Source organism: Lemur catta, chromosome 3 (genome assembly GCF_020740605.2).
Source record: "Lemur catta isolate mLemCat1 chromosome 3, mLemCat1.pri, whole genome shotgun sequence".
Lineage (NCBI taxonomy): Eukaryota > Metazoa > Chordata > Mammalia > Primates > Lemuridae > Lemur > Lemur catta.
This window is the reverse complement of record NC_059130.1, coordinates 120,957,401-120,981,466: the sequence shown is the minus strand read 5'-3', so window position 1 is coordinate 120,981,466 and position 24,066 is coordinate 120,957,401. Positions and strand designations below refer to the sequence as shown.

The window sequence follows — 24,066 nt, the reverse complement described above, 5'->3', positions numbered from 1 at the left end:
TATATACCATGTTATATAAGGTTCTTGAGCATCCTGAGATTTTGCTATCCTTGGAGGGTGGTCCTCAAACCAATCCCCCATGAATACCCAAGATATGACTATAAAATCTGTTTTAGAACCTGGATTTAAACTCAAGCTCTGCACCCCAAGCTCTGCTATTTGACATGGAAATCCAATTAATCGGTCAATATAGGTTTCCCCTTTTGACCCCTTACCTACCTATGACAAACTACCCACAGTACAAACCAATTCGAACTTTCATTAGAGAACAGAGAGGATGTTTAGAAGGGAATGTTGATCTATCCTGAATGTCTCACAAAACATCAAATCAGCTAACCATTACCAAAATGGGGGGAGTGCGGGGCAGTGTTACATAAAACTGCAGAATGACAAAGAGGAAGAAAATCTAACAACTCAGCTACAATATACCCTCAGGTTAGAAATAAGGATGAATAAACAATTCAGTGTCTCAAAGTGCTTTTACCAAGAGATCAGTAATTAGATTGAATGGCTGTGGTTCAATATAAAGTACACAAATATGATTTTTCTTCCCCTCTAAATAGAACCCAGGAGCAACCTCAGAAGTTATTCAAGAGGGCTTTTAAAAACAAAAAGTGTTTTTAACCGCTAATCATTTTTTTTCCTCAAATGTTTTAGAATGCTGCCTGACAGTCTTTAAAGGGTTGGCCATTGATTAAACCATTTTCATGCCCTAATGAGTTTGAGCCCTATTAATTCAGACTGTGCTGTGTACACTGAATTTTCTCATAGCAAGGATCAAGAGAAATAACAGTTCTTCAAATTAAGCAACTGCTTAATGTTAAGTAGAAAAACATATGTCTGCTGTGAAATATATGGTGTCCAAGTATTATTTAGTGCCAACAAAAGCTAAGAGGCTGTGGTTTTAAGTTTAAGCAGGAGGAAGGAAACCCCTTCCTGTACAGAAGATAGATTGGCTCTTTCAGTATTTCAGATAAAAAAAAAACTATAATGCTAAAAAATCAAAATTAGAAACAACCTATTTTCTAGCTCTGTATTACCATCATTACATTGCACAAATCCTCAGGTAGGGACAGAACACACCAAAATAGAAATCACAAGCTGAAATCGCCTTGAAGGGAATCTCTCCCTTAAATGAAGCTCTTATATCAAACAAATCTATATAGTTCCTGTGCATTTTATAGAGCCTTACAAGTCAACTTGGAAATCAAAGAGTTTTGTTCCATAGCCGTTGGCAATTTTCTACATTTAATATCTGACAAAGAAAAGCAGCTTTAATCTTTTACTGCCCGAAGGTATTCTATCCCTAGACCCTAAAGTTACCATTAAAAATAATATCATTTACATTACCTATCATACTAAGAAATACATTTATTTTCTCTTTAATAGTAACAAAAACCCTAGATATTTGCTTAAAGTTGTCAATAAGTAACCACTTCTATACATACATCTTTCTTTGGGTTTCCAGCTCAGGCATTGGCAAAAATGGCCCATGGGTTAAACCTAGCCCACCGCCTGCTTGTAGAATCTACAAGCAAATAATTGTTTCTAAACTTACAAATGGTTGGAGGGGGATCAAAAGAAGAAAAATATTCCATGACACATGAAAATTATATGAAATTCAAATTTCAGTGTTCATAAATAAGGTTTTATTGGAAACAGTCATACTTACTCATTTACATATTATCTATGGTTGCTTTTGTACTACAAAGGCGAGGTTGAATAACTGCAACAGAGACTGGACAGCCCACAAAGCCTAAAGTATTTACTATTTGGCCCTTTTCAGAAAAAGATAGCCCATTCCTATTCTAGCTATTGTAAAAAAGTTACAAAGCATGTCATTAAGGAACTAGGGGCAGCTACTTGACCAGAAGGGGTATAATTACTAAAAAGGAAATGTCCTCTAATAGGCAAATCTAGAGTTGGAAAGCAAATTCCTGATAGCGTTGATCAGATGACATCTCTATTTCATGAATTACCCCAGATCTAAAATTTTGATGATAACATGTGATCCTCTTAAGTAATACTCAAAGGCACATATCCATATAAAATAAGACATTTAGACAGACAATGCAAGACATTTGATAACCAGAGCTGGAGAAAAATTTTTCTCTAGAGCAAAAGGAGCTGCTGCCACCAGAGAGAAGAACAAAAAGAAGAGCATCAAGATGGAGACTCAAATAGGTAAACTTGGGAAATGGTTAAATTGGGGAAACCAAACCAATGAGGTTTAGGTAAAGTGGGATAAAGTTGGGAAAAATAGTAACTAAAATTTGCTCCAAAGGACTGGGATGGGGTATTTTCCACACTTCCGAAAAACTTAGCCCTGTGTTTTCCAAAGTGTGAAAAATATATTGAGTGGTATATGTTGAATGGACTATATTTAAATGGTATTTATATCTTAGGGTTAAGAAAAAGTTCTCCTATATATTTCAAAATACCAAGAGACTCTGGCAGTTTACATTCAAATAAAACAAAACCCCAGTAATACTATCTACATCAAAGTAATAATCTGTCACTTGCTAGAATTAAGAAAAACGTTTAGTCAGTCTGTCAATTTCAAGTCTGAAAATGAAGCAGATACCTCAAATCTTCTGTAAAATCAGGGATTTGATTGCTTTCTCTATAAACTATAGCTACTTAAAAATTTTGCCTTCTATTTCTAGGTACTGTGTAAAGAAATACTCAATATTCTTCCCCCAAAACACTCTATTTTTTAAAGAAAAAGTCCTTGGCCTATAGAAATACTCAAATCTTCCTCCCCAAAAACACCCTAAATAACTTTCTATTTTTTTCTTTAAAAAAAAAATCTTTGGCCAGGCACTGTGGCTCACGCCTGTAATCCTAGCACTCTGGGAGGCCAAGTTGGAAGGATCGCTTGAGGTCATGAGTTCGAGAGCAGCCTGAGCAAAAGCAAGACCCCATCTCCACTAAAAATAGAAAAAATTAGCCGGGCACAGTAGCACACACCTATAGTACCAGCTGTTGGGGAGGCTGAAGCAGGAGGATCGCTTGACCCCAGGAGTTTGAGTTTGTAATGAGCTATGATGATGCCACTGCACTCTAGCCAGTGCAACATAAGCCTCAAAAAAAAAAAAAAATCGTTTAGTTTATCATACCAATTCAGTATAAATTTTTAAAACAATTTCAACAATTTCAGGTGAAAGTTCTGATGTATATTGTACAGTTCATACACATGAATGCTTATATTATTCTCTGTGATTAGGATGGAAAAAATGATATGCACACAGATCATGCCAGAGGTGAAGCCAATACCCAATACCAATAATCAAAGCTAATACACAATACTCATCCCTGTTTCTGCACATCAGTTTTTTTGTTTTTGTGTGCATGAGCGAGTGTCTTTGTTTTTTTGTGGGTTTTTGTTAGATACAAGGTCTTGCTCTATCACCCAGGCTGGAGCACAGTGGTGCAATCAGCTCACTGCAGCCTTAAACTCCTGAGCTCAAGTGATCCTCCAGCCTCGGCCTCCCAAAGTGCTGGGATTACAGGCATGAGCCACCATGCCCAGCCACTATCATTCTTTAAAAACTACTGGTTTCTGGCCGGGCGTGGTGGTTCACGCCTGTAATCCTAGCACTCTGGGAGGCCGAGGCGGGTGGATCGCTCAAGGTCAGGAGTTCAAGACCAGCCTGAGCAAGAGTGAGACCCCGTCTCTACTAAAAATAGAAAGAAATTATCTGGCCAACTAAAAATATATATATAGAAAAAATTAGCCGGGCATGGTGGCACATGCCTGTAGTCCCAGCTACTCGGGAGGCTGAGGCAGGAGGATCGCTTAAGCCCAGGAGTTTGAGGTTGCTGTGAGCTAGGCTGATGCCACGGCACTCACTCTAGCCTGGGCAACAGAGTGAGACTCTGTCTCAAAAAATAAAAAAAATAAAAAAAAATAAAAACTACTGGTTTCTTTCCAAAGAAGAAATAGTTGTAACCAAGTCAAACTAACTACTTTATCCACCTAAAGGTAGAAAGCAACCAGAGGATGGAGTAACTCTCTTAAATAATTAGACAAACAAAAAAAGAGAAGACAGATTTCACTTTGGTTGGTATCTATAAACCAATGTGAACACACCAGAAGCAGAATCTCTATATGGTATGTTTCTTAAATTTACACTATTTGCACTTATATAGGACCTTTCGTTCAAGAATTTCAATATGCTTTAACAAACACACATTTCAAGCATGAAGGTAAACTTGAATAATCCTAGATCAGATAAAGAAATTGAAAACCTTGGGGGAAAAAAATCATACTTTATTTGAGGTCATTCTAATAGATCAAAATTAAAACTAAAAACTAAAAATCCCACATGTCTGTCAGTCACACTTAACCACAGGATATACCAATTTCCACACTGTAATAACACCAGAAAACAAAGACAAATAATTGCTTTCCAAATTTATAATAACTTAAAATCTTGAAACTAAAATTCTAGGAGACTCATTAGTTTGCCCTTTGTAATCCCCACTTTCTATTTGTTAGAAAAAATCTGAAGGCTCTAAAAGCTTCTTAGGCTTCAAAACAGTTCTTTCCAAGCCACAGTTGATTACTTATGTGTAAATGAGTAAAAAACATACAGATTAGATTTCCCTGGAAATACACAAAAGTTTGAAAATTAGAAGAAAAAGTGGCTGTGATAGGCATAATATGCTTTGGCTTTTGCTAAATTCAATGTTCTACAAGTTCTGAAAGGCTCAACATTGACACAGACATTTACCAACTCTTACAATTTACCCATCAAGCACCTGGGTTCAAACTTTCCACTTTAAAGAGTTGTTGAAAATGTTTCAGAATCAGTCAAGCTCTTCCCATTTGTCCAAATTCTCTGATATAGAATTCAAATTTATTTCCTACCCAAAAAGATTTGAAAACACAAGATATTCTATTCCTTTTGATACCATTCCTTTTTCTTAATGTTCCACAAATGCCTGAAAAGCAAACTCAATTCAGTTTAGTTGAACAAGAGAATTCCAGTTTTTCTAAGCCAGTATATTTTAAACCAAGCAACGATATTCCCTAGGACCAAATAATTATGATATATTATCTAAACTTTCTAAGCCAAACCAGAGCATTTCTTTCTAAAGCTCACATTTCTACCAAAGTGGTAAACCGTGTAGTGGGGAAAGAGTTCAGAAAACCTGGATTATTTTTTCAAAGCAAAATTTAAGTGCCAAGAGAAGCATAACATGCTGAGTTACACTGCCCTCTAGAGTTTCCTTCTGATATTCTTTTTAGTCTGAAATAATTAAATTCTGATCATAAGACTTCTAATTATGTAAGCTTTCAGTATTCTAATATTGTAGATTGACCTTTTTTAATGGAGTAGTATAGTAGCAGTCATTATTAAAACCGATAATATTTCAATTACCCACCATTATTAGAAGTCAGTAGTACTTCCCCAAAGGACAGGAATGCACCCGAAACAGAATTTTCTAATTTGCATGTATTTTTTAAAAGTTGTAAATAGCTCAAACTGAAGAAGTCCCTAAAACAAAGATCACTTATGGCATGTATTAATTAATCCATGTAGTCAGGAATTCTGTCTAGCAAAACCCCAACTTCACACATTTGACCACACACAAGAACCTCAGCCAATATGGCCAATGCTCCCCAGGAACTACTTCTGCAGCTAGCATCTCTCTCAGCTCCTTCCTTTTCTCTTGTCAGGCCACCAGAGATACTAAAGGGATCTTAAGGCACTAAGGAGAAGCCATTGCAACCAACACCTGTGCTAGCTGCAAAGCACAACCACCAATATTCACTTTTACTGAGTATGCAAGCAATGAGCAACCTGCAAGACTTTAAGTAAATTAAAATCATCCCTCTAACCTAATAACTCCATAGGCACCTGTAACACACCATAACTTGAGACTTCCTATTAGTCTTTATATTTAAGAACTTATTAAAAGACACGCTTTACCATGCACCACTGGTAGTATAGCTTGCCTCAGCAGCTATAGTAAATGACCAGGGTTCCTTCTTCTTTGTTTTAGTCTAGATTGGCAAGAGACCCTAAAAAAATCAACACCACTCAAACCACGTTTAGAGAGGAAAAGGTCTATATTCTTTAACACCAAAAAAGCATGCCTCAAAAAAGAAACCAAAATTTAGATGCACTGTTCCACGCCCAAATCTCTATATTATTACTTCTGAAAGCAACCTAATAAAAGTAATCTTGGGGCTCCAATAAATAAAAATAATGCCATCCTTTGGGGAATAGATGTGAAAATAAGATTTCCATAGGGTCTAGAAAAGGGACTAGCAAACTAGGGCCAAGAGACTGCATACTGTTTTAGAAAATAAAGTTTTACTAGAACACAGTCACACCTATTTGCTTACATATTGTCTTTGGTTGGCTGCTTTCCCACCACAAGTGCAGCATTGAGTAGTTGTAACATAGACCATATGACCTGCAAAGCTTATTTACTGTATCTGGCTCTTTACAGAAAAGGTCTCCAGAGCAAAACTTTGAGGAAGGTCATGTGCATGAGCTAAAGAGGGGAGTTGGCTTGGAAATGGAAAAGGGGGTTACAGCAGCTATCCACTCTATACTGAAAATTAAGTGAAAAATAAAAATTAAGGAAACGAAATGATGGGAACTCATGGGAAAGAAGAACTGACAGATGCAACTGATTTATCTCACATGATGGTTCACATTAGGCTTTTCAAGAGACTGAATGCAGAGTGCTAAGGTTTTCTTTTAGGAACTTTAAAAAATGCCTATAAGGATTGAGGTGGGGGGGGGGAATAGAATTTTCTACATAACATACTATTTTACTACGAGCAATGTTACATTAAGAGCTCACACCTGGCCGGACACAGTGGCTCACGCCTATAATCCTAGCACTTTGGAAGGCTGAGGCAGGAGGCTCACTTGAGCCCAGGTGCTGGAGTTTGCAGTTGAGTGCACTCTACCTGGGGCAACAGAGGGAAACTATGGCTAAAAACAAAAACAAAAAAACCCCTCACACCTGAGGTAGGTGATATTTCTGTCAAAGAGAACATTTCAAATGAGCTTCCAGATAGCTATGACAATATGTACAAATATACCCAGATATCACAGTGAACTTGAGGTAAATATAAAGAATTCAAATAAGTGAACCATCAAAACAAAGATACTTTCCCAAATATACAATATGAAATATAATTAATCTCTTTGAAGGTAACTATATGTAAATACCAAAAAACAGCTTGAAGATGATCTGGTCAAGAGACTCAGATTCTATTCTAGGTTCAGCTTCTCATTATATCTTAGGAAAGTAATTTCCCCTCTTTGGACTTCAGTGTTCAAATCTGCAAAATGAAGGAGCTGGGATACATGGGTGGTTCTCAAGCATCAGCATGCATCGGAGTCACCTGGAGGGATCTGTTAAAACAAAGAGTGTTGAGTGCCAGACTTAAGCTTCAGCTCAGAAGCCATCACTCTCATCCTCACAACCAAAAAAACCCTAAACAAACTGAAATCAATGGCTTTTCTTAGATCCATCAGAGAACTGAGGTCACAGGGCAAACCAGCACCCCAAAATCTGGAGAGACAAGAAAATACAGAGAATCACAGACAAGATCACATTATCTGAAGCAAAAGCTACAAGAACCAAAAACTAATATAGTAACCATTACTTGAATGGTAATTTTGGCAAACTGCAGAAAACTAAGAGTAAACCAGCTCTATCAGACCTAGGGAAACTCCAGCCCCTTCTTGCCTTCCTGTCTCACAGAAGAGAAAAAAAAAAAAAGAAAAGAAAAAGCTAAGAAACTTCTAAAGAGTACAGCCCAAGGACTTAGGCCCACAAAAAAAAAAAAAAAAAAAAAAAAAAAAAAAAACCTGAGATTTAATATAAAATTACAGAACGCTTCCTTCCCCTCCCCAACATCTTACCGTCACACCAACAGAGCTCCAGTATAAATAACCGTGGATTACAACTGACAGCTGCAAAACAAACTCTATTTAAGGAGTTCTTAGGGAAACCCAAAGCCAAGGAGGGTGGCGGGAAACTATATGAAACTGAAGCATCTGGCACCTACCTCTACAGCAAACATGAAGCACAGTATGGCATTTTCTTACAAAGCTAAACAGAATCTTCCCAACAATCCCACAATTGTGCTCCTACATATTTGACTGAAAAACTTACGTCCACACAAAAATCTGCACACAAATATTTGGAGCAGCTTTATTCATAATCACCAAAAACAGGAAGCAACAAACATGTCCTTCAGTTGGTGAACGGGTATGCAAACTGTGGTACATCCATACCATGGAATGTTATTCAGCAATAAAAAGAAATGAGTTTTATCAAGCCAAAAAAGGAAAAAAAAAAAGAGGACCATTCAATGCATATTGCTAATTGAAAGAAGCTAGTCTGAAAAGGACACATACTATATGATTCCAACTACAGGACATTCTAGAAAAGATAAAACTATAGACAGTAAAAACTATGGACAGTGGTTGCCAAGGGTTTGAGGGAGGGAGAGATGAGTAAGTGGAGCACCAGAGTTTTATGGTGGTGAAACTATTCTGCATTGACACTGTAACAGTGGATACAAAGCATTTATGTATTTGTCAAAACCCACAGAATGTGCAACACATAGTGAACCTTAATGTAGCAGACTTTAGTTAATGTGTCAATATTGCTTCATCAATTATAACAAGTGTGCCACACTAACACAAGATGTTAATAGTAGGGGAAACTGTATGTGGTAGGTATATGGGAACCACCTGTACTATCTGCTCAATTTTTCTATAAATATAAAATGGTTCCAAAATATAAAGTCTATTTAAAAAAGAAAAAAAAGTGTTGGTAGTCACTCCCAGAGTCTTAATTCAGTAGGTCTAGAGAGAGACCCAATAATTTACATTTTAAAGAAATTTCCAAGTGATGCTTAACGGAAAAACCCCAAATTCTATAAAATAATTTAAGGAGGTTAATTCTGAGCCAAATATATGCAACCACGCCCTGGGGAGCCATGCCCAAGAAGTCTGGAGCAAGTGGTCCCAAAGAGGTTGGGTAACAGTCTGGTTTTATTCACTTTAAAGAGACAGGGATTGCAGGTAAAATCATAAACCAATACATGGAAGGAGTATACTGGTTTGGCCAGAAAAGGAGAGACATTTCAAAGGGAGGAGGGGTTTACAGGTTATAGGTGGGTTCAAAGATTCTTTACTTTGTACTTGGTTAAAGAAATAAAGCTTTTTGTCTAAAGGCTTGCAATACTTTGAGGAAGCCTGTTAATCACAGACAAGCCACAACATACTCAAAGTGATCTGTTAAGTAAATTGATGGCCTGCAGGTGATTTAACCTTTGCTTTGCATGCCCTTAGGTCCTATTAATAAATTTATTAATACTATCTTTACATTAATACTAGTCAATTGTAAACTCCAAACGGTGTGGGGTTTGAAGGGAGGGGGGGTGTGTGGCTATAATGAGGCATGTTGGAACTCCCTTCTCTTCACAGCCTGGAACTCCGAAACGGTTTTTCTTGGCCAAGAGGGGGTCCATTCAGTTGGCTCAGGGTGTGGTTTGGAAAGAGAATTTTATTTTAGTTTACATGCTGCTGGCTCAGGGGTCACACTTTGAAACCACTGGGCTAAGGCTCCTTCCACTTCTAAATTTTATTATTCTATTCACTAATGTTTTCATGAGAACTCTGGCAGCCAATCTCCAAAATGCCCTCCAACGATCTGTGCCTCCTAGTATTCAAAGCCTTGTATGGCATCATCCCACAATAATGTATTCCAAGGCTAGTTCATAAAAGACGCTACAACTTCTACCTTGCTCTTATATATCATGAAGACACTCAAACAGCCCCATAGGTTCCATGTGGCAAAGAACTGAAGCTTCTGCCAAAAGCCAGCACAAACTTGCTGGCCATGTGAATAAGCTGTCTTGGAACTGGACCCTCTAGCCCCTGTCAAGCCTGCAGATGACTGCAACCTCAGAAAACATTCCAAGCCAGAACCACCAGGTAAGTTACTCCCAAATTCCTGACCCACAAAAAGTGTGAGGGATAATAAATGCTGAATGTTGTTTTATGCTGCTGTTTTGGGGTATTGTTACCCAGCAATATATAATTAAGAGAGGAGCTTACTATAAAATATGTATATAATAATAGAATTGTGTTATTTCCTCTTGCCTTTATTTTGATACAGCTGAAGTCCTGAAAATGTGTCCAAATTAATTACAAAGTGAAGAACAGTTTAAAGAGCTCTTCCACTTAAAGTATTACAATTAATTGTACAATTTCTTCAGGACAGAAAGGAGATGGGGTGGAAGGAGAAGGGATGGGAAGGAAGGGATAGCAAGACTTTCCTCATCTTCTCTAAGCCATTACTGGTGATCCTAGAGTACAAATCTGAGAGTTTCACTTTACTGCTTAAAATCCTCTAATGGTTTCCCAAAGCTTACAGAAGTGAATCTAGACAGTGTTCAAGGTCTGGGCTATTACTGCCTCCTAGTCTCGTCAGACGTTGTAAAGGGTACACATAAACATGGGCTTGATTTACATGACCTTGAACAAGTTACTTAACCTCCCTTCCTCAGTCTCCTCATTGATAAAATGAGGGTAATTATACTATCAATATCATGGTTACTATAGGGATTTAATACATTAAATCACAAGCCCACTTAGAATACTACCTTGCCTAAGTGCTCAATAAATGTTACCTATCATCAGCTGCCATTTCATCTTTCATAACCTAGGCTGCTGCAAACCATTATGAACTACTAGAATTTTCAAACTCATCCACATTGTTTTATACTTTTGCACCTTATAAAAAAGGACTCCCTCTTTTTGGAATGGCCTTTCTTAACTTATCTCTCAATCATCCTTCTAAACTTCTCAAAGGTCCCTTCTTTATACAGCCTTCTCTGGTTTCCCTTTTACTTATTGTACCCCCCATAGAAAAGATTTATTTATTCTTTGCCTCTCTTACAAAACTGTACGCTTCTTGATAATAACACCTAATATTTAGGTGTGCCATCCACTACGTTATATTAGGCACTTTACATGGACTAACTTAAACCTCTTAATAACTCATTATTATCATCCTTGTTTTATTCACAGTAAAATTTATACCACATATAAATACGAAAACAGGAATTCAAGCCTTAGCTGTTCAGCTGCAGTTTTTGTTTGTTATCACCTAAAATCTAAGGATTAGGAGGCTGACATCTTGACATCTTGAAAATATCAGGGAGGCACTTAAAATTTCCAGCAATTAATATAAGCACACAGTAATTTTTTTTTTAATTCATAATATATATACACATGGTACTATAGAGGGCTCCCCCCCCACACACACACACACTTTTATCAGCTTCAGCTTCTTGTTTATACTTTCTGGAAATATTCCATACATACACAGCATACACACATATATACATTACATACATACATACACACTTTCTTCAGTGTGAAGAAAGCATGTCAGCACTACAACAGACTTATCTTAGGACAGCTCTTTGGTTAGAATAAATTTAGAAAATTTAAGAAAGACTAGAAAACTGACAAGTGGGCCGTATATTCAAGGAGAGCTAGGAGTTTGCCAGCCAGATGGAGAAAAAAGGAGAAAAAAAAAAATTCCAGTCACAGAGAAGAAATCACAGAGAATTTAAGGCTGAATTGACATTTTTTTATCTCCAAGGAATCAAAAGTTTATCACTCTTATTTCCTAAATCTCCAAAAAAGTGAGTTATTGAGAGAACAGTCATACATTTGAGTAATTTCCATTTCTTCAGTCACTGAACCTTTTAAAAGGAATGGCAAGTTGAAGAGAACTCACATGAACCGTAAACAGTTCTGAGCTTTATCAATGTCCATTAACCACGCAAAAGTTATTCAATCCTGAGAGTAAAACCGAGTAAAGTGGTACTATGTGCAGTACATTTCAACTTCTCTCCTAGAACACTTCAACCTACAACACTCAAAGCTCAGACTGAATGAAAACTTAAACAAAATACTGACACTAAATACAAGTTTTAAATCATTTTGGATTGTTGTTAACTAGCAGTTGTTCTGCAGAAATATTTTAAAAAGCTACTAAACAAGTTACAAATCTAGGTATGACAGAAACAGAACATAAGGATGTGGAGTAAACAACTATTCAGAAAGTGTGTCCAATTTACGTCCCACCTCAAAGTCAAGGGGCAAGCCACAACCCCACTGTGGGACTGGCCTGTCAAGCCCTCTAGTCCCTCCTCTGCTAACGCTGTTCCCTCTGTTCAGAAAGCCCTTTCTCCAAGGGGCAAACTTGCACCACTTCAAGATCCAGCTCAGCCTTCACCTCCTCTGGAATCCCTGATCAGAATCTCTAAGGCAGAAGTTTCTAGCACTTTATTCATGCCTTTCCTCTAACACCTGCCACTCACTCTAATATACTTAATAAGTGTCTTCCCACTCCCTAACCTCAAGGTGAAGCCTGCAGCCCTGGTCATCTTTCCATCCCTGTCACCCACCACAGTGCCCAGCACTCCAACAGTGGCACAGTCAGTAATCATGTTTACTAAGGGTTTATGTGCCAGACACTGTGCTTGGTGCTTTCTGTACATGAACTCATTTCACCCTCACAACAACCCTTGAATAACATATTAATATTATGAACAATATATCACTCCAATAAGGCTTCCTCAGCCTTAGGGGGCTCCTCTTTATCTGAACAGGCTGTGACCTACAGGACTCTATCCTGGACCATATGGTCATCTCTTTCCTCTCACTCTTCCTGGGCAATCTCCAGTCCAGGTCTTCAGTCCAGAGATCATTCCAAACTCATACATATAATAACAAGCTCTTGGCTACCTCCATATGGCTCTTCTGTACTTAAAATTGATCACGTCCCAAACTAAATTCATTGTCTCTCTCCCCAAATGTATACTTTCTCTGTGATCTTATCAGAGCACTGTATCCAAACCGCACTGAGTCCAGTCAGGAGAGAGAAACCACACAGTAATTTGAATAAGGAAAGAAGAAAAATCTCTAACAGGCGACTGGAGTAATGAGAAATTGGCTAGTAAGAAGTAAGAAGACCTCTAAAGAACATAGCAATAGATGATATAAAACATAGCAGCAAATATATTATTATAAACATAACATATATTCACTACTACCCTTAGGGTTGAGAAAGTGTACCCAACCAAGAGTTTCCTCAACCCTAGGGCCGAGATCCAAACCTTGCTGGAGAGGACTCACACTCAGCAGAACTTCAGAAAACCCACCCTCTGAAACTTGCCATGAATCTGTCCTCTAGAATGCCAAGGAAACTTTGTTGTAAGGAAGTGTCTCTCTGGAGGTACTCGGCTACAAAACTGCCTGAGTTGGGGGAATGCTGCTGACTGCTGAGAGTAGCAAGAGCCTGGGCACTGGAGAAGCCCCACGTGCCCTGCTGCAGCAGCCTGCCCAGCAAGCACACTGGAACCAGCAAGTAGAACTCTGTCCTTCCTTCACTCTCTCTCCAACACCCTCTACTGACAAAGCTTAACATCACACCAGCTGGCAGAAGAAAAGGGTCCAGACCCATTTTTAAGGAGCAGGAAGGAAGTGAAGGACATGCTTGGAGGTAAGAGACAATAAATCAGTAATTGGTACAACCACCATTATCTATCAGTTACCCAAACCAGGAACCTAGGAGTATTCTTGATTCTTCCTTCAATAATCAAGTCCTGTAGCTTCTATCTTCTACGTATTTCTTGAATCCACCCACTTCACTCCATTCCAGTGTGAAATGCTCCAGTCCTGACTCACAACATCTCTTACATTATTGCCATCACAGCCTTAGGCTTTCTACCTCAGATGTGTTCTTTTCTCGACTGCAACCATTATGATCTTTGTAAATGACAAATCCAATCTGTGTACTTGAGCTACATTAAATTTACTGAAAAATTTTTTCTTTCTTCAGCAATAAATTAACCTTAGCTTACTGTAACTTTTTTTACTCTACAAAACTTAATTTTTTTAAACTTTTGACTCTTTTGTAATACCACTTAGCTTAAAACACACATTGTACACCTATACAAAAATATTTTCTTTCTTTATATCTTTATTCTATAAGCTTTATTCTATTTTTCAAAAATTTTTTATTTCCCTTTTTAAACTTTTTTGTTGAAAACTAAGACACAGGGCAGGCACTGTGGCTCATGCCTGTAATCTCAGCACTTTGGGAGGCAAAGATGGAAGGACTGTTTGATGCCAGGAGTTCAGGACCAGCCTGAGCAACATAGCAAGATTTTGTCTCTACAAAAAATAGAAAAACTAGTTGGGTGTAGTGGCACATGCCTGTAGTCCCCCAGCTACTCAGGAGGCTGAGGCAGGAGGCCCACATGAGCCCAAGAGTTTAAGGCTCCAGTGAGCTATGCACTGCACGCTAGCCTAGGTGAAAGAGCAAGACCCTATCTCAAAAACAAACAACAACAAAAAAAAAACTAAGACACAAACACACATATTAGTCTAGGCCTACACAGGGTCAGGGTCAGGGTCATAAATGGAGCTGTCATCTCCTATGATGATAATGCCTTCTTCTGGAATACCTCCTGGAGGACCTGCCTCAGGCTATTTTATACTTAACATTTTTTACAAGTAGGCATACACTCTAAAGTAATGATTAAAAGTATAGTAAATACATAAACAAGTAAAATAGTTGTTTGTAATTATCAAGTATTATGTGCTATACACATGACTGCATGTGCTATACAACTGACAGCACACTAGGATCTTGTACAACAGCATCAGCACAAACAGGGGAGTAATGTACTGTGATATGACATTACAATGGGTACAACATCACTAGCCAGTAAGAATCTTTCGGCTCCATTATAATGTCATGGGACCACTGTTGTATATGTGGTGCAGTCCATCACAGACCAACACATAATTCCTTGTTAACTACCTCTCATAGTTCATACTTTTACCTTTATGAAGGCAAGAAAAATTTCTTCTTCATCACTGAATCCAAAAGAGTTAGTAAGATGTCTGGAACAAAGTAGACAGACAAAGTAGATCAGCTCAGTTAATGAATGCTGAAAGAAGCAGGAGAAAGATTTTATAAAGCAAATAATAGCTTAAAAGGAGATTTGGGCTTTGACATTATACTTGATATGTTGATCAGTGTACACGCAATAAAATGATTACACATACATACTTCTAAAGATGAGGAGACAATGCCTTTGTCCCATGACCAACAATTAAGATAAGTAAAATATAAAATCTATTCCTTAGAGAGAAAAAAAAAAGCTAATTCAACCAGCTGGTAATACAAATTTATAAGACTTCAGTGTATTATATTATTAAGATAAGGAAAGAGACTGTCAGTTTCCAAGGTGAACAGTGCCATCCTAATGTAGTATGTATATCAAAGGATTCAGTTTATTTACACCCAATAATGAAAATCAAATATTACATGACATTCCATAGCACACCATGCTTCCCCAGTAGAAAAATCAATACATCATATTTGTTTTCAGTAACTTGTTTGCCCAACTACAATTCTGGAATCACTATGCAATGCAAACAGTCTTCTCAAGCACTTTGAACCTGTATGAAATCAAAACTAGGCCCTCTCTGACACTCTGAAAGGGAATCTCTCTGGCTGATGCCAGGAATTTGGTCCAAGCTATAGAACTGAAATGGCATGTAAAGTTACTCTGAGACTTTGGGAAGATACTTAGCCAAATCCACAATATTGAACAATATTGAATCTTATCTGTTGAATGGCCAGTGGAAATATATATTCAAGACTTTGGGAACCTGCATAAGCCAAAGCACTAAAGGAAGTATAACTTTGAAGACTTAAGGTATTTTTATTGTTATTGTTTATTAATATCATTCTTCTAGTCCAAAGGGGAAAAAACCCTTCTTAGAGTAAAAACAGTAGTCTAATACTATTTTCAGCAATTCAAAAATTTTGTATAAAATCTTTAATCCTCAAGATATATTGTTGACAACTGTGTTACAGAACTTAAATGTGTGTTAAGTTTATTACACACTTATTTTAAAAAGATATGACAAGTATGCAGCTTTCAATAAGTTACACAATTGAAAATAAAGCACCAATTGTCTAAGGAAAACAGCATTTATATATAATACATATTTTTTGTATACAGTAACAAATCAGAAAACTGTATTACTTTCATATTAGATTAGCTGCACTTTACAACCTGTGCTTTGAGTAGGAAGACCCTAATAGGTAACTGGTAATACACAAGCCTGAGAACATCAACACCAGAAAATAGTTCACAGAAACCACTGCAATATTTTGCATCAGGGGGCTACCAGTCAGTTCATTATTATTAGAACATCAAATATCCAGGCAGTTTTTTGACATAAGACATTCCAATGATTTTTTTTATTTTTTAAAGAGACAGGGTCTTCTCTCTGTTGCCCAGGCTGGAAATACAGTGGCATGATCATAGCTTCCCGCAGCTTCAAACTCCTGGTGACAACTAATCCTCCCACCTCAGCCTCCAGGATTACAAATGTGAGCCACCATGACTGGCAACTAAATTACCTTTTATTAATAAGTAAGTCACAATTTCATAATATGGGACCTTATAACAAACGGAATTGGGGTTTTTCCCAAAAGGTTCAAGGCCTCATTTGCAAACAATATTCTCCTCCTAATAACTAAATAAAATAGCCCCAGGCTTCTATTCACTGGCTTCTCAAGGTCAAAGGTGTGAGACATTAAATACAGTTGGACCTCCATATCTGTGGGCTCCTCATCCGTGGATTCAACCAACAGATCAAAATATTTTTTTTAAATGGATAGGTACATCTATACTGAACATGTACAGACTTTTTTCTTGTCATTATTTCCTGAACAATACAGTACAACAACCATTTACATCATTTTTATATTATATTAGGTATTATAAATAATCTGGAGATGACTTAAAGTATACAGGAGGATGTACACAGGTTATATGCAAGTATTACACCATGTTATATAAGGGACTTGAGCATCCATGGGATTTTGGTATTCTTGAGGAGTCCTGGAACCAATCTCCCACAAATACTGAGGGATGACTGTATTAAGCTTTGGGGTTAGAAGGTAGAGGGTAAAACAAAGAACAGTAGCGTTGGAATAAAACTCAAGATCACACAATTAGTAGTAGTACAGCCTCAATTAGAGCCCCAGAAGAATGGCTGCAATGTACATGGATTTTAACTAACAATGGCCGCATACCTTCTCAAGATCACAAAATAGAACCAGAACTAAAACAAACACACACACACACACACACGTCCTGATTACTAGTCCAGTAATTCCTCCCATTCAACTATGCTGGTGAGTTTACTGTTAACTGTACAGATGACAGTTCAGCCATTCTGATCAGAACATAATGTCATAAACTTTTCTATCTTGCCCAATACTCAGAACAGTACTAACAGCAAAAGCATAATAAACACAGGCTGACTGCTGAACTTGAAATACCAATTACAACTTCATCTGTAAGAACATTCCACAATGTAATTACTAGAGTTTCCTTGGTTAAAAAAAAATAAAAAAATAAAACCTTTATACACACACACCCAGGACAAATATGCACACACACTCCATACAAAAATATTTTTAATACTAGTCCAAAGTCAAGAAAAGAACTCAAGTACCTAATATGTTCATATGATTTTTTTTCTTTAACTGTTTTTATTCCAACTGATACATATTTCATTTTCTACAACATTTCTTAGTATATATATCCATAGTCTAACTGAGAAAAGCCAATCAATAAAGTGAAACTCAAAGAAGGCCTCCGGGATATTCGGTCCACCACGACTGATCTTGCTTTTACATCTGCACAGCTCGGTCCCTCACTTATTTGTGCAAATGTCACCTTCCCCAGCCACTCTTTAAACCCACCATAACACTCACTCCCTCAGCCAAATTGTAGCCTGCCCTCTCCCCAAGGCCCACTTTATTTTTCTTCATGGCACTTTTCACCATCAAGTCTTCACGTATTTATTACTGTCTGTTTTCTCCCACTGGGATGTTTTCTCCACGCATAAAGTGATGTTTGGGTTTGTTTTATTCACTGCTGCTTCCTCAGCACTTAGAGCTATGAGACACAATAGATACTCAATAAATATTGGTTGAATGAAAGAAAATAGACAGAGTCCAAGAAATTGATCTTAATATTGAAGCTGTGAAATGAAAAGCTTTCCAAGTGGGAGTGGACATACATTTGAGAGGTGATTCCCTTTAATTTAACTTAAAGCCCAAATAACTCTATAAAATCAAATTGCTATTCAAAGTGTTCCCAAACATCACTATGGCTGCCCCTGCGTAAATGCCTGAATACATTTTAACAAAAAGCAAAGAATTCTATGTCCTGCTACAGCAATGGAGAAACTCTGCCTGTAAAAAATATAAATTACTTAAGTTCCATATGTGGGTAGTGGGATTTTTTTTTTTTTTTCATTTTAGAGACAGGGTCTCACTCTGTTGCCCAGGCTGGAGTGCAGTGGCATGATCACAGCTCACTGCTGCCTAGAACTCCTGGGCTCAAGTGATTCTCCCGCCTCAGCCTCCCAAAATGCAGGGATTATAGGTGTTAGCCACTACCTCCAGGTAAAAGTAGGATTTTATATTATATAGCTCATAACATTATGAAGTCTAGACTAACTACAGAGAGAATTCCATTTTACATTTGTTTGTAACAGAACTTTCTCCAGATACAATTTCTCTAATACTACAACTCTTCATAAACACTATATTAGTTGCATTCTCAAACACTCTCACTACCTAAAACTACTGTCCATAACACTATAACTGATGGGTAAGTTCTGAATCAAGTAATTCTGATAGAGAAAATTATACTATCAGGTATGCCATTTGGCCATTACAACAGTAGGGAACACAGAACTGATCTAAACAGCTGATAATATGGTCAGGAAGAGAGCACCTTCAGATTTTAGTGAGAAAATAAAATAAGAAAACCCAGAAGTAGAGGTGTTAGTTAACAAGTATTCAGTAAGCCAAAGCATACATAGTTCTGCACTGTTTTGCAATTAAGACACAAAAGAAATAAAACATATGGTCCCCATACTAAAAGACTTTTAAAATCTGTTGAGACAAAATAAACAGGACATATAGGATAATGGACAAAATGTCAACAGTCTAAAATGGAACACTCTGAAATCATCTAGACCCAAGAAAACAGAAACCACATATTAGGACAGGCCTGGCGTGGTACCTTATACCTATAATCCTAGCACTTTGGGAGGCTAAGGTAGAAGAATCTTTTGAGGCCAAGAGTTCAAGATCAGCCTAGGCAACTTAGCAAAACCCTGTCTCTACAAAAAATAAGAAAAATTAGCTGGGCATGATGGTGCACACCTGCAGTTCCAGCTACTTGAGAGGCTGAGGCAGGAGGATCGCCTGAGCCCAGAAGTTGGAGGCTGCAGTGAGCTATGATGACACTACTGCACTCTAGCCTGGACAACACAGTGAAACCTTGTCTCAAAAAAAGAAAGAAAAGAGCGAGATTCTGTCTCAAATATTAATTAATTAATTTCTTGAGAGGTTACTATGTTCTGAGAACTATTCCTGCCACTTGGAATTCAACCATAGACAATGCTTTTATGGACTTACACTCAGGGGGGCATCAAACAGTACATAATAAATAAGCAGGCCTGGCACAGTGGCTCACGCCTGTAATCCTAGCACTCTGGGAGGCCGAGGCGGGTGGATCGCTTGAGGTCAGGAGTTCGAGACCAGCCTGAGCAAGAGCGAGACCCCGTCTCTACTAAAAACAGAAACAAATTAGCTGGCCAACTAAAAATATATATAGAAAAAATTAGCTGGGCATGGTGGCACAGCCTACTCGGGAGGCTGAGGCAGTAGGATCGCTTAAGCCCAGGAGTCTGAGGTTGCTATGAGCTAGGCTGACACCACGGCACTCACTCTAGCTGGGCAACAGAGCGAGACTCTGTCTCAAAAATAAATAAATAAATAAATAAATAAATAAATAAATAAATAAATAAATAAATAAATAAACAAATAAATAAATAAATAAATAAATAAGCAAGCAAGCAAGCAAGCAAGCAAACAACATATTAATAATTTAGCTCTGAAAAAAGTAAAACAGGATAAGGTAATGTAGAGTAATGAGCTACTTTTTTTAAATTATGGAATAAAGAATTTATAATAAGAATTAGGTCTTTACACAATTGGGGAAGGAGCTAGGGAAGTAAGGATCTGAAAAGGGGAGTTGAAGGATCACAGAAAAGTCACTGATCAGCCCTGGTGTGGCTGAACAAAGTGGAGCTTGCGGAAAGCAAGACAGGTCTTGCTGCTGCCATGGGCCCTTCTTTGAAAAGATGTGGACTCTGTGGCTACTGCCTCTGGGAGTTCACAGCAAAGCATCTGGTGCAGGGTGTTGTGTCACTGTTTGTCAACAGGGCCAGCAGTCACAGAGCAGGGAAGATGAGGACAAGCAGGAGTTGCCTGCATCTCACCACCTCTAACCAACCAAAATACACCTCCAGAGCACAATGGCTGCTGCTTCGTTGCTGCTTCCCACATCTCAGGGAACTTCACTTTCAGCCAACTCTAACCTTGAGTCACACAGGGAAGGGAGTTCTGGGAAATGTAGCTCCCAATGTAACCAAGATGACAAGAGAACAATTCAACACTCTGATCAAGGAAAGATGGGAACAGTCTCCGTTCTTTCTTAGGCACACAGAGAATGGGCTACTTTAGACTGGTAGCCAAGGAGGGCCTCCTTGAGGAATAATATTGAAATGAGATCTAAATTATAAGATGGAGCAAATAAACCAAAAACATAATGGAATAGCATTCCAGACAGGTGGTTATGATAAATGCAATGTGCCTAGGTGAAAATTGGCTTGTCAGATCCTCAAACAACACAACAGACAGGAGGAAGTGGACAGTGGTCAGAGGTTACATCAGGGACTTAGAAGAGCCAGCCATGTTGGCATATGGCCATGGGGAAAAAAAATCTATATTTTATTCCTAATGGGATGAGAATCTGAAGGGCTTTAAATAGGAGAATGATGTGATCTATGTTTCTGAAAAAGCACTCCACTCCCACTGTGTAAAGAATAGATCATAGAGTGACAAAAGTGGAAGACTGGAGAGGAATTAGGAGGCTACTACTTCTAGAATCATGCCTGGCACATAATCAGTAGCCAATAATAATTCTGAATGAATGAATGCTACAACAGTCCAGGTATGAGAGAGAAGATTAGGGCTAAGCCTAGCGTGGGTGGTACAGTGGTACATAGGAAGAAACCATCCTAGCACTGGTCAACACCTGGTGAGTGTTAGAGACCTACTAGTCTTTTAAGAACCAGGAGGCTTTTTTTTTTTTTTTTACTGAGCAGAATCCAGGCTCTTTCAGCAGCTGCTTACCCATTCAGGTTGTGGTTAACAGCTTGGACTCTGAAATGGAACCTTCTAGATCTGATTTTGATTCCATCCTTTAGCAGCAAGTTATTCCCCCTTCCTGTGAGGCCTCATGACCATCACCCTCAGAAGCAGCGCATAGTCTCAGTTTACCTGCCACGACTCCCCTCCCCACCTCTCCCAGCCTGGTCAACATTCTGTCACTGCAGTCTTCCCCTTCCTCTAACTACTGTATGCTACTGGTATCTCCAAAAAGAGCCTAATGACTGTGAACAATCAGTTAGCTTAGATGAGTCTGCAACAGCCTCACAGATAACTGTTAACTTCTGCAAAGAACTTAACTAAAGCAGCTCTTTCTTATATATATCACCAGTGTGTTTAGCATTAATATTTGATCTCTGTAACTTTTCTGCAGCAAATGCTTGATAACGATCAGTCTACCAATGCCTACAATCTGTCAGGGAAGGTACAGTGTTGAATTTTCCCTAATAATACTGACTGACAAATTAAGTTCTTTTTTTTCCCCCAAGTTTACATGATAACCAACTCTGGTCCCTTTGAGAACTACTAAATATTCCAATTAAACTCTAAAATATTTTATCATTTGAGCCTTCAAAATATCTACTCCCAAAATAAGACTCCCCCCTCCTAGAAGCCAAGGATTAAAGACAAGAAACAAAAAAACTTCTCTATCGGACATCAGAATATGAAAAACATCATTAAGGTTGCTGTCATCATCCACAAAGGGTCACCCCATGAAGCTCCTGCAATTCTATAATCTTCTTCCTTTTTTTTTTTTTTGCCATAAAACTTTTTAATTTTGGCTACCAAATATAATCATACTCTTGCCACTGACTAGCCCATATTAAATAGCAGAGATTTTTATAACATATCAACAGTGCCTTTAAAACTAGAGTTGGACTGGGCGTGGTGGCTCATGCCTGTAATCGTAGCACTCTGGGAGGCTGAGGCATGAAGATTGCTTGAGGTCAGGAGGAGTTTGAGAGCAGCCTGAGCAAAAGCAAGACCCAGTCTCTACAAAAAATAGAAAAATTAGCTGGGCATGGTAGTGCACACAGATAGTCCTAGCTACTCTGGAGGCTGAGGCAGGAGAATCCCTTGAGCCCAGGAGTTTGAGGTTGCAATGAGCTATGATGACGCCACTGCACTCTACCCAGGGTGACAGAGCAAGACTTTGTTTCAAAAAAAAAAAAAAAAGAAAGAAAGAAACTAGAGTTAGAATAAAGATATATTTTACCCACTGCTGGAATCACATTATTTCTTTATACCAAATGCCTTTGGATACTGTGTTCTTTTACCATGACAGCTGAAGTTATGCAGGTATCAAATAGACTGTAAGTGCAATACATATTCCTTTTAATAAACTGCCAGGAAAAGGAGTAGAGAAATGCTTAAAGCTGAGGATACAGTGATAGGTACAGAACCCTCCAGGCTTTGTGTAGCTCTAACACACAGATCTGTATGACTTTAGCAACCAGGATCTATCAGTCAGTTACCCCAGGGAATTCATTCCCTGAGAGGACTGGATTTTGTGGGCATCTTCTGTAACTGTCAAAAGCTGCACATAGTAGACTGAAAGAAAAAATACTGAAAATGTCATGCCAGTTATCAACAAGGCTTTCCCACTGTAAAGATATTTTTCCTGAAAAAGTGAATAATAATTTAATCAGTATTTTTAAAAAATGAATTTAAATGCGTCTGATTAATATATGCATATATATTTTTTCATTCCCTAGTACATGCATAATATAATGAAGCAAACACTATACTAAAATCCTGTGGCTGTTAATGAAGACTACGTGTAAAAGATCTTTCTTCATCCTAAAAGACAACAGTAGTTCAAATAGTGGGAGAAAAGAAAAAGATGGTATTAATGAAAGAAAAACTAAACATTTAAAATGGGAGTAGGATCTGCAAATTGGATTGTAGTAAAGACACACTCAATTTGTCTTTTTTAGATAATTCCTCCTACACATCTTTTCTATAGTGTCTGTCAAGGTTTGTGAAGGAAATAGCTACAGATCCTTCAAGCTTTCAGAATTAACGGTTATATTAACAGGAAGAATATCAGAGATTTTCACTGTCAAAGAAGAATCTTACTAAATGCTTGAGAATTATAAGCAATTAGGATTTTAAGATCTCATTTAATTTATGGGCTTTTTTAAAATGTCACCTTTATTTTTAAACAAAAAAGAAGTCACAAATATTAGCTCTGATGTTAATATAGCCAAAGAGCTGAAAGTTTTCTTAATAGACCTCCTTTTATAATTAGAAATAGTAATTTTTAAGCACCTAGTAGTATCAAGATATATTTTATAAAACTGTTTTTGCTAAAAGGGTGTTTTCTCACTTGTATATAATACTGGGGAAATGTTTGCTATTTTAAGGTTTCTGGCATAGACACATTTAAAATATTATTTAACTGGAGACTGGAAAAACTGGTGCTATCACTACATAAAAATGACTTTCCTTTCAGATTCTGAAATATCTTCTCTTGAATTATATATTTCTATATGCAAAATCCATCTCCATTTTTTTCTATTCTCTCTGAAATTAATCTCTACTATTTATCAGGTATGGAAAGTTACCAGGTTAATGAGATTCTCAGTCACGTGTCTAGCAGAGTGGCATAGCAGAAGCGTGCTGGGCCGGTAAGATTCTCAGTCACAGTTT

The 24,066-nt window shown here is 37.8% G+C and overlaps 1 protein-coding gene across 3 annotated transcripts in view; it reads right to left on the bottom strand.

Moving 5' to 3' along the window:
- Window positions 1–24,066, bottom strand: part of RERE (arginine-glutamic acid dipeptide repeats) — a 397,407-nt gene that overhangs the window by 316,796 nt on the left and 56,545 nt on the right. For 2 of the 3 annotated variants that reach the window (XM_045546221.1, XM_045546223.1), the window contains exon 1: window positions 14,918–14,978. The exons of the other annotated variant lie outside the window; for it this stretch is intronic. The gene's annotated coding sequence lies outside the window, so the exon portion shown is untranslated. Of the gene's footprint in view, window positions 1–14,917; window positions 14,979–24,066 lie in introns of those variants that run through there. 3 annotated transcript variants of the gene reach the window in all.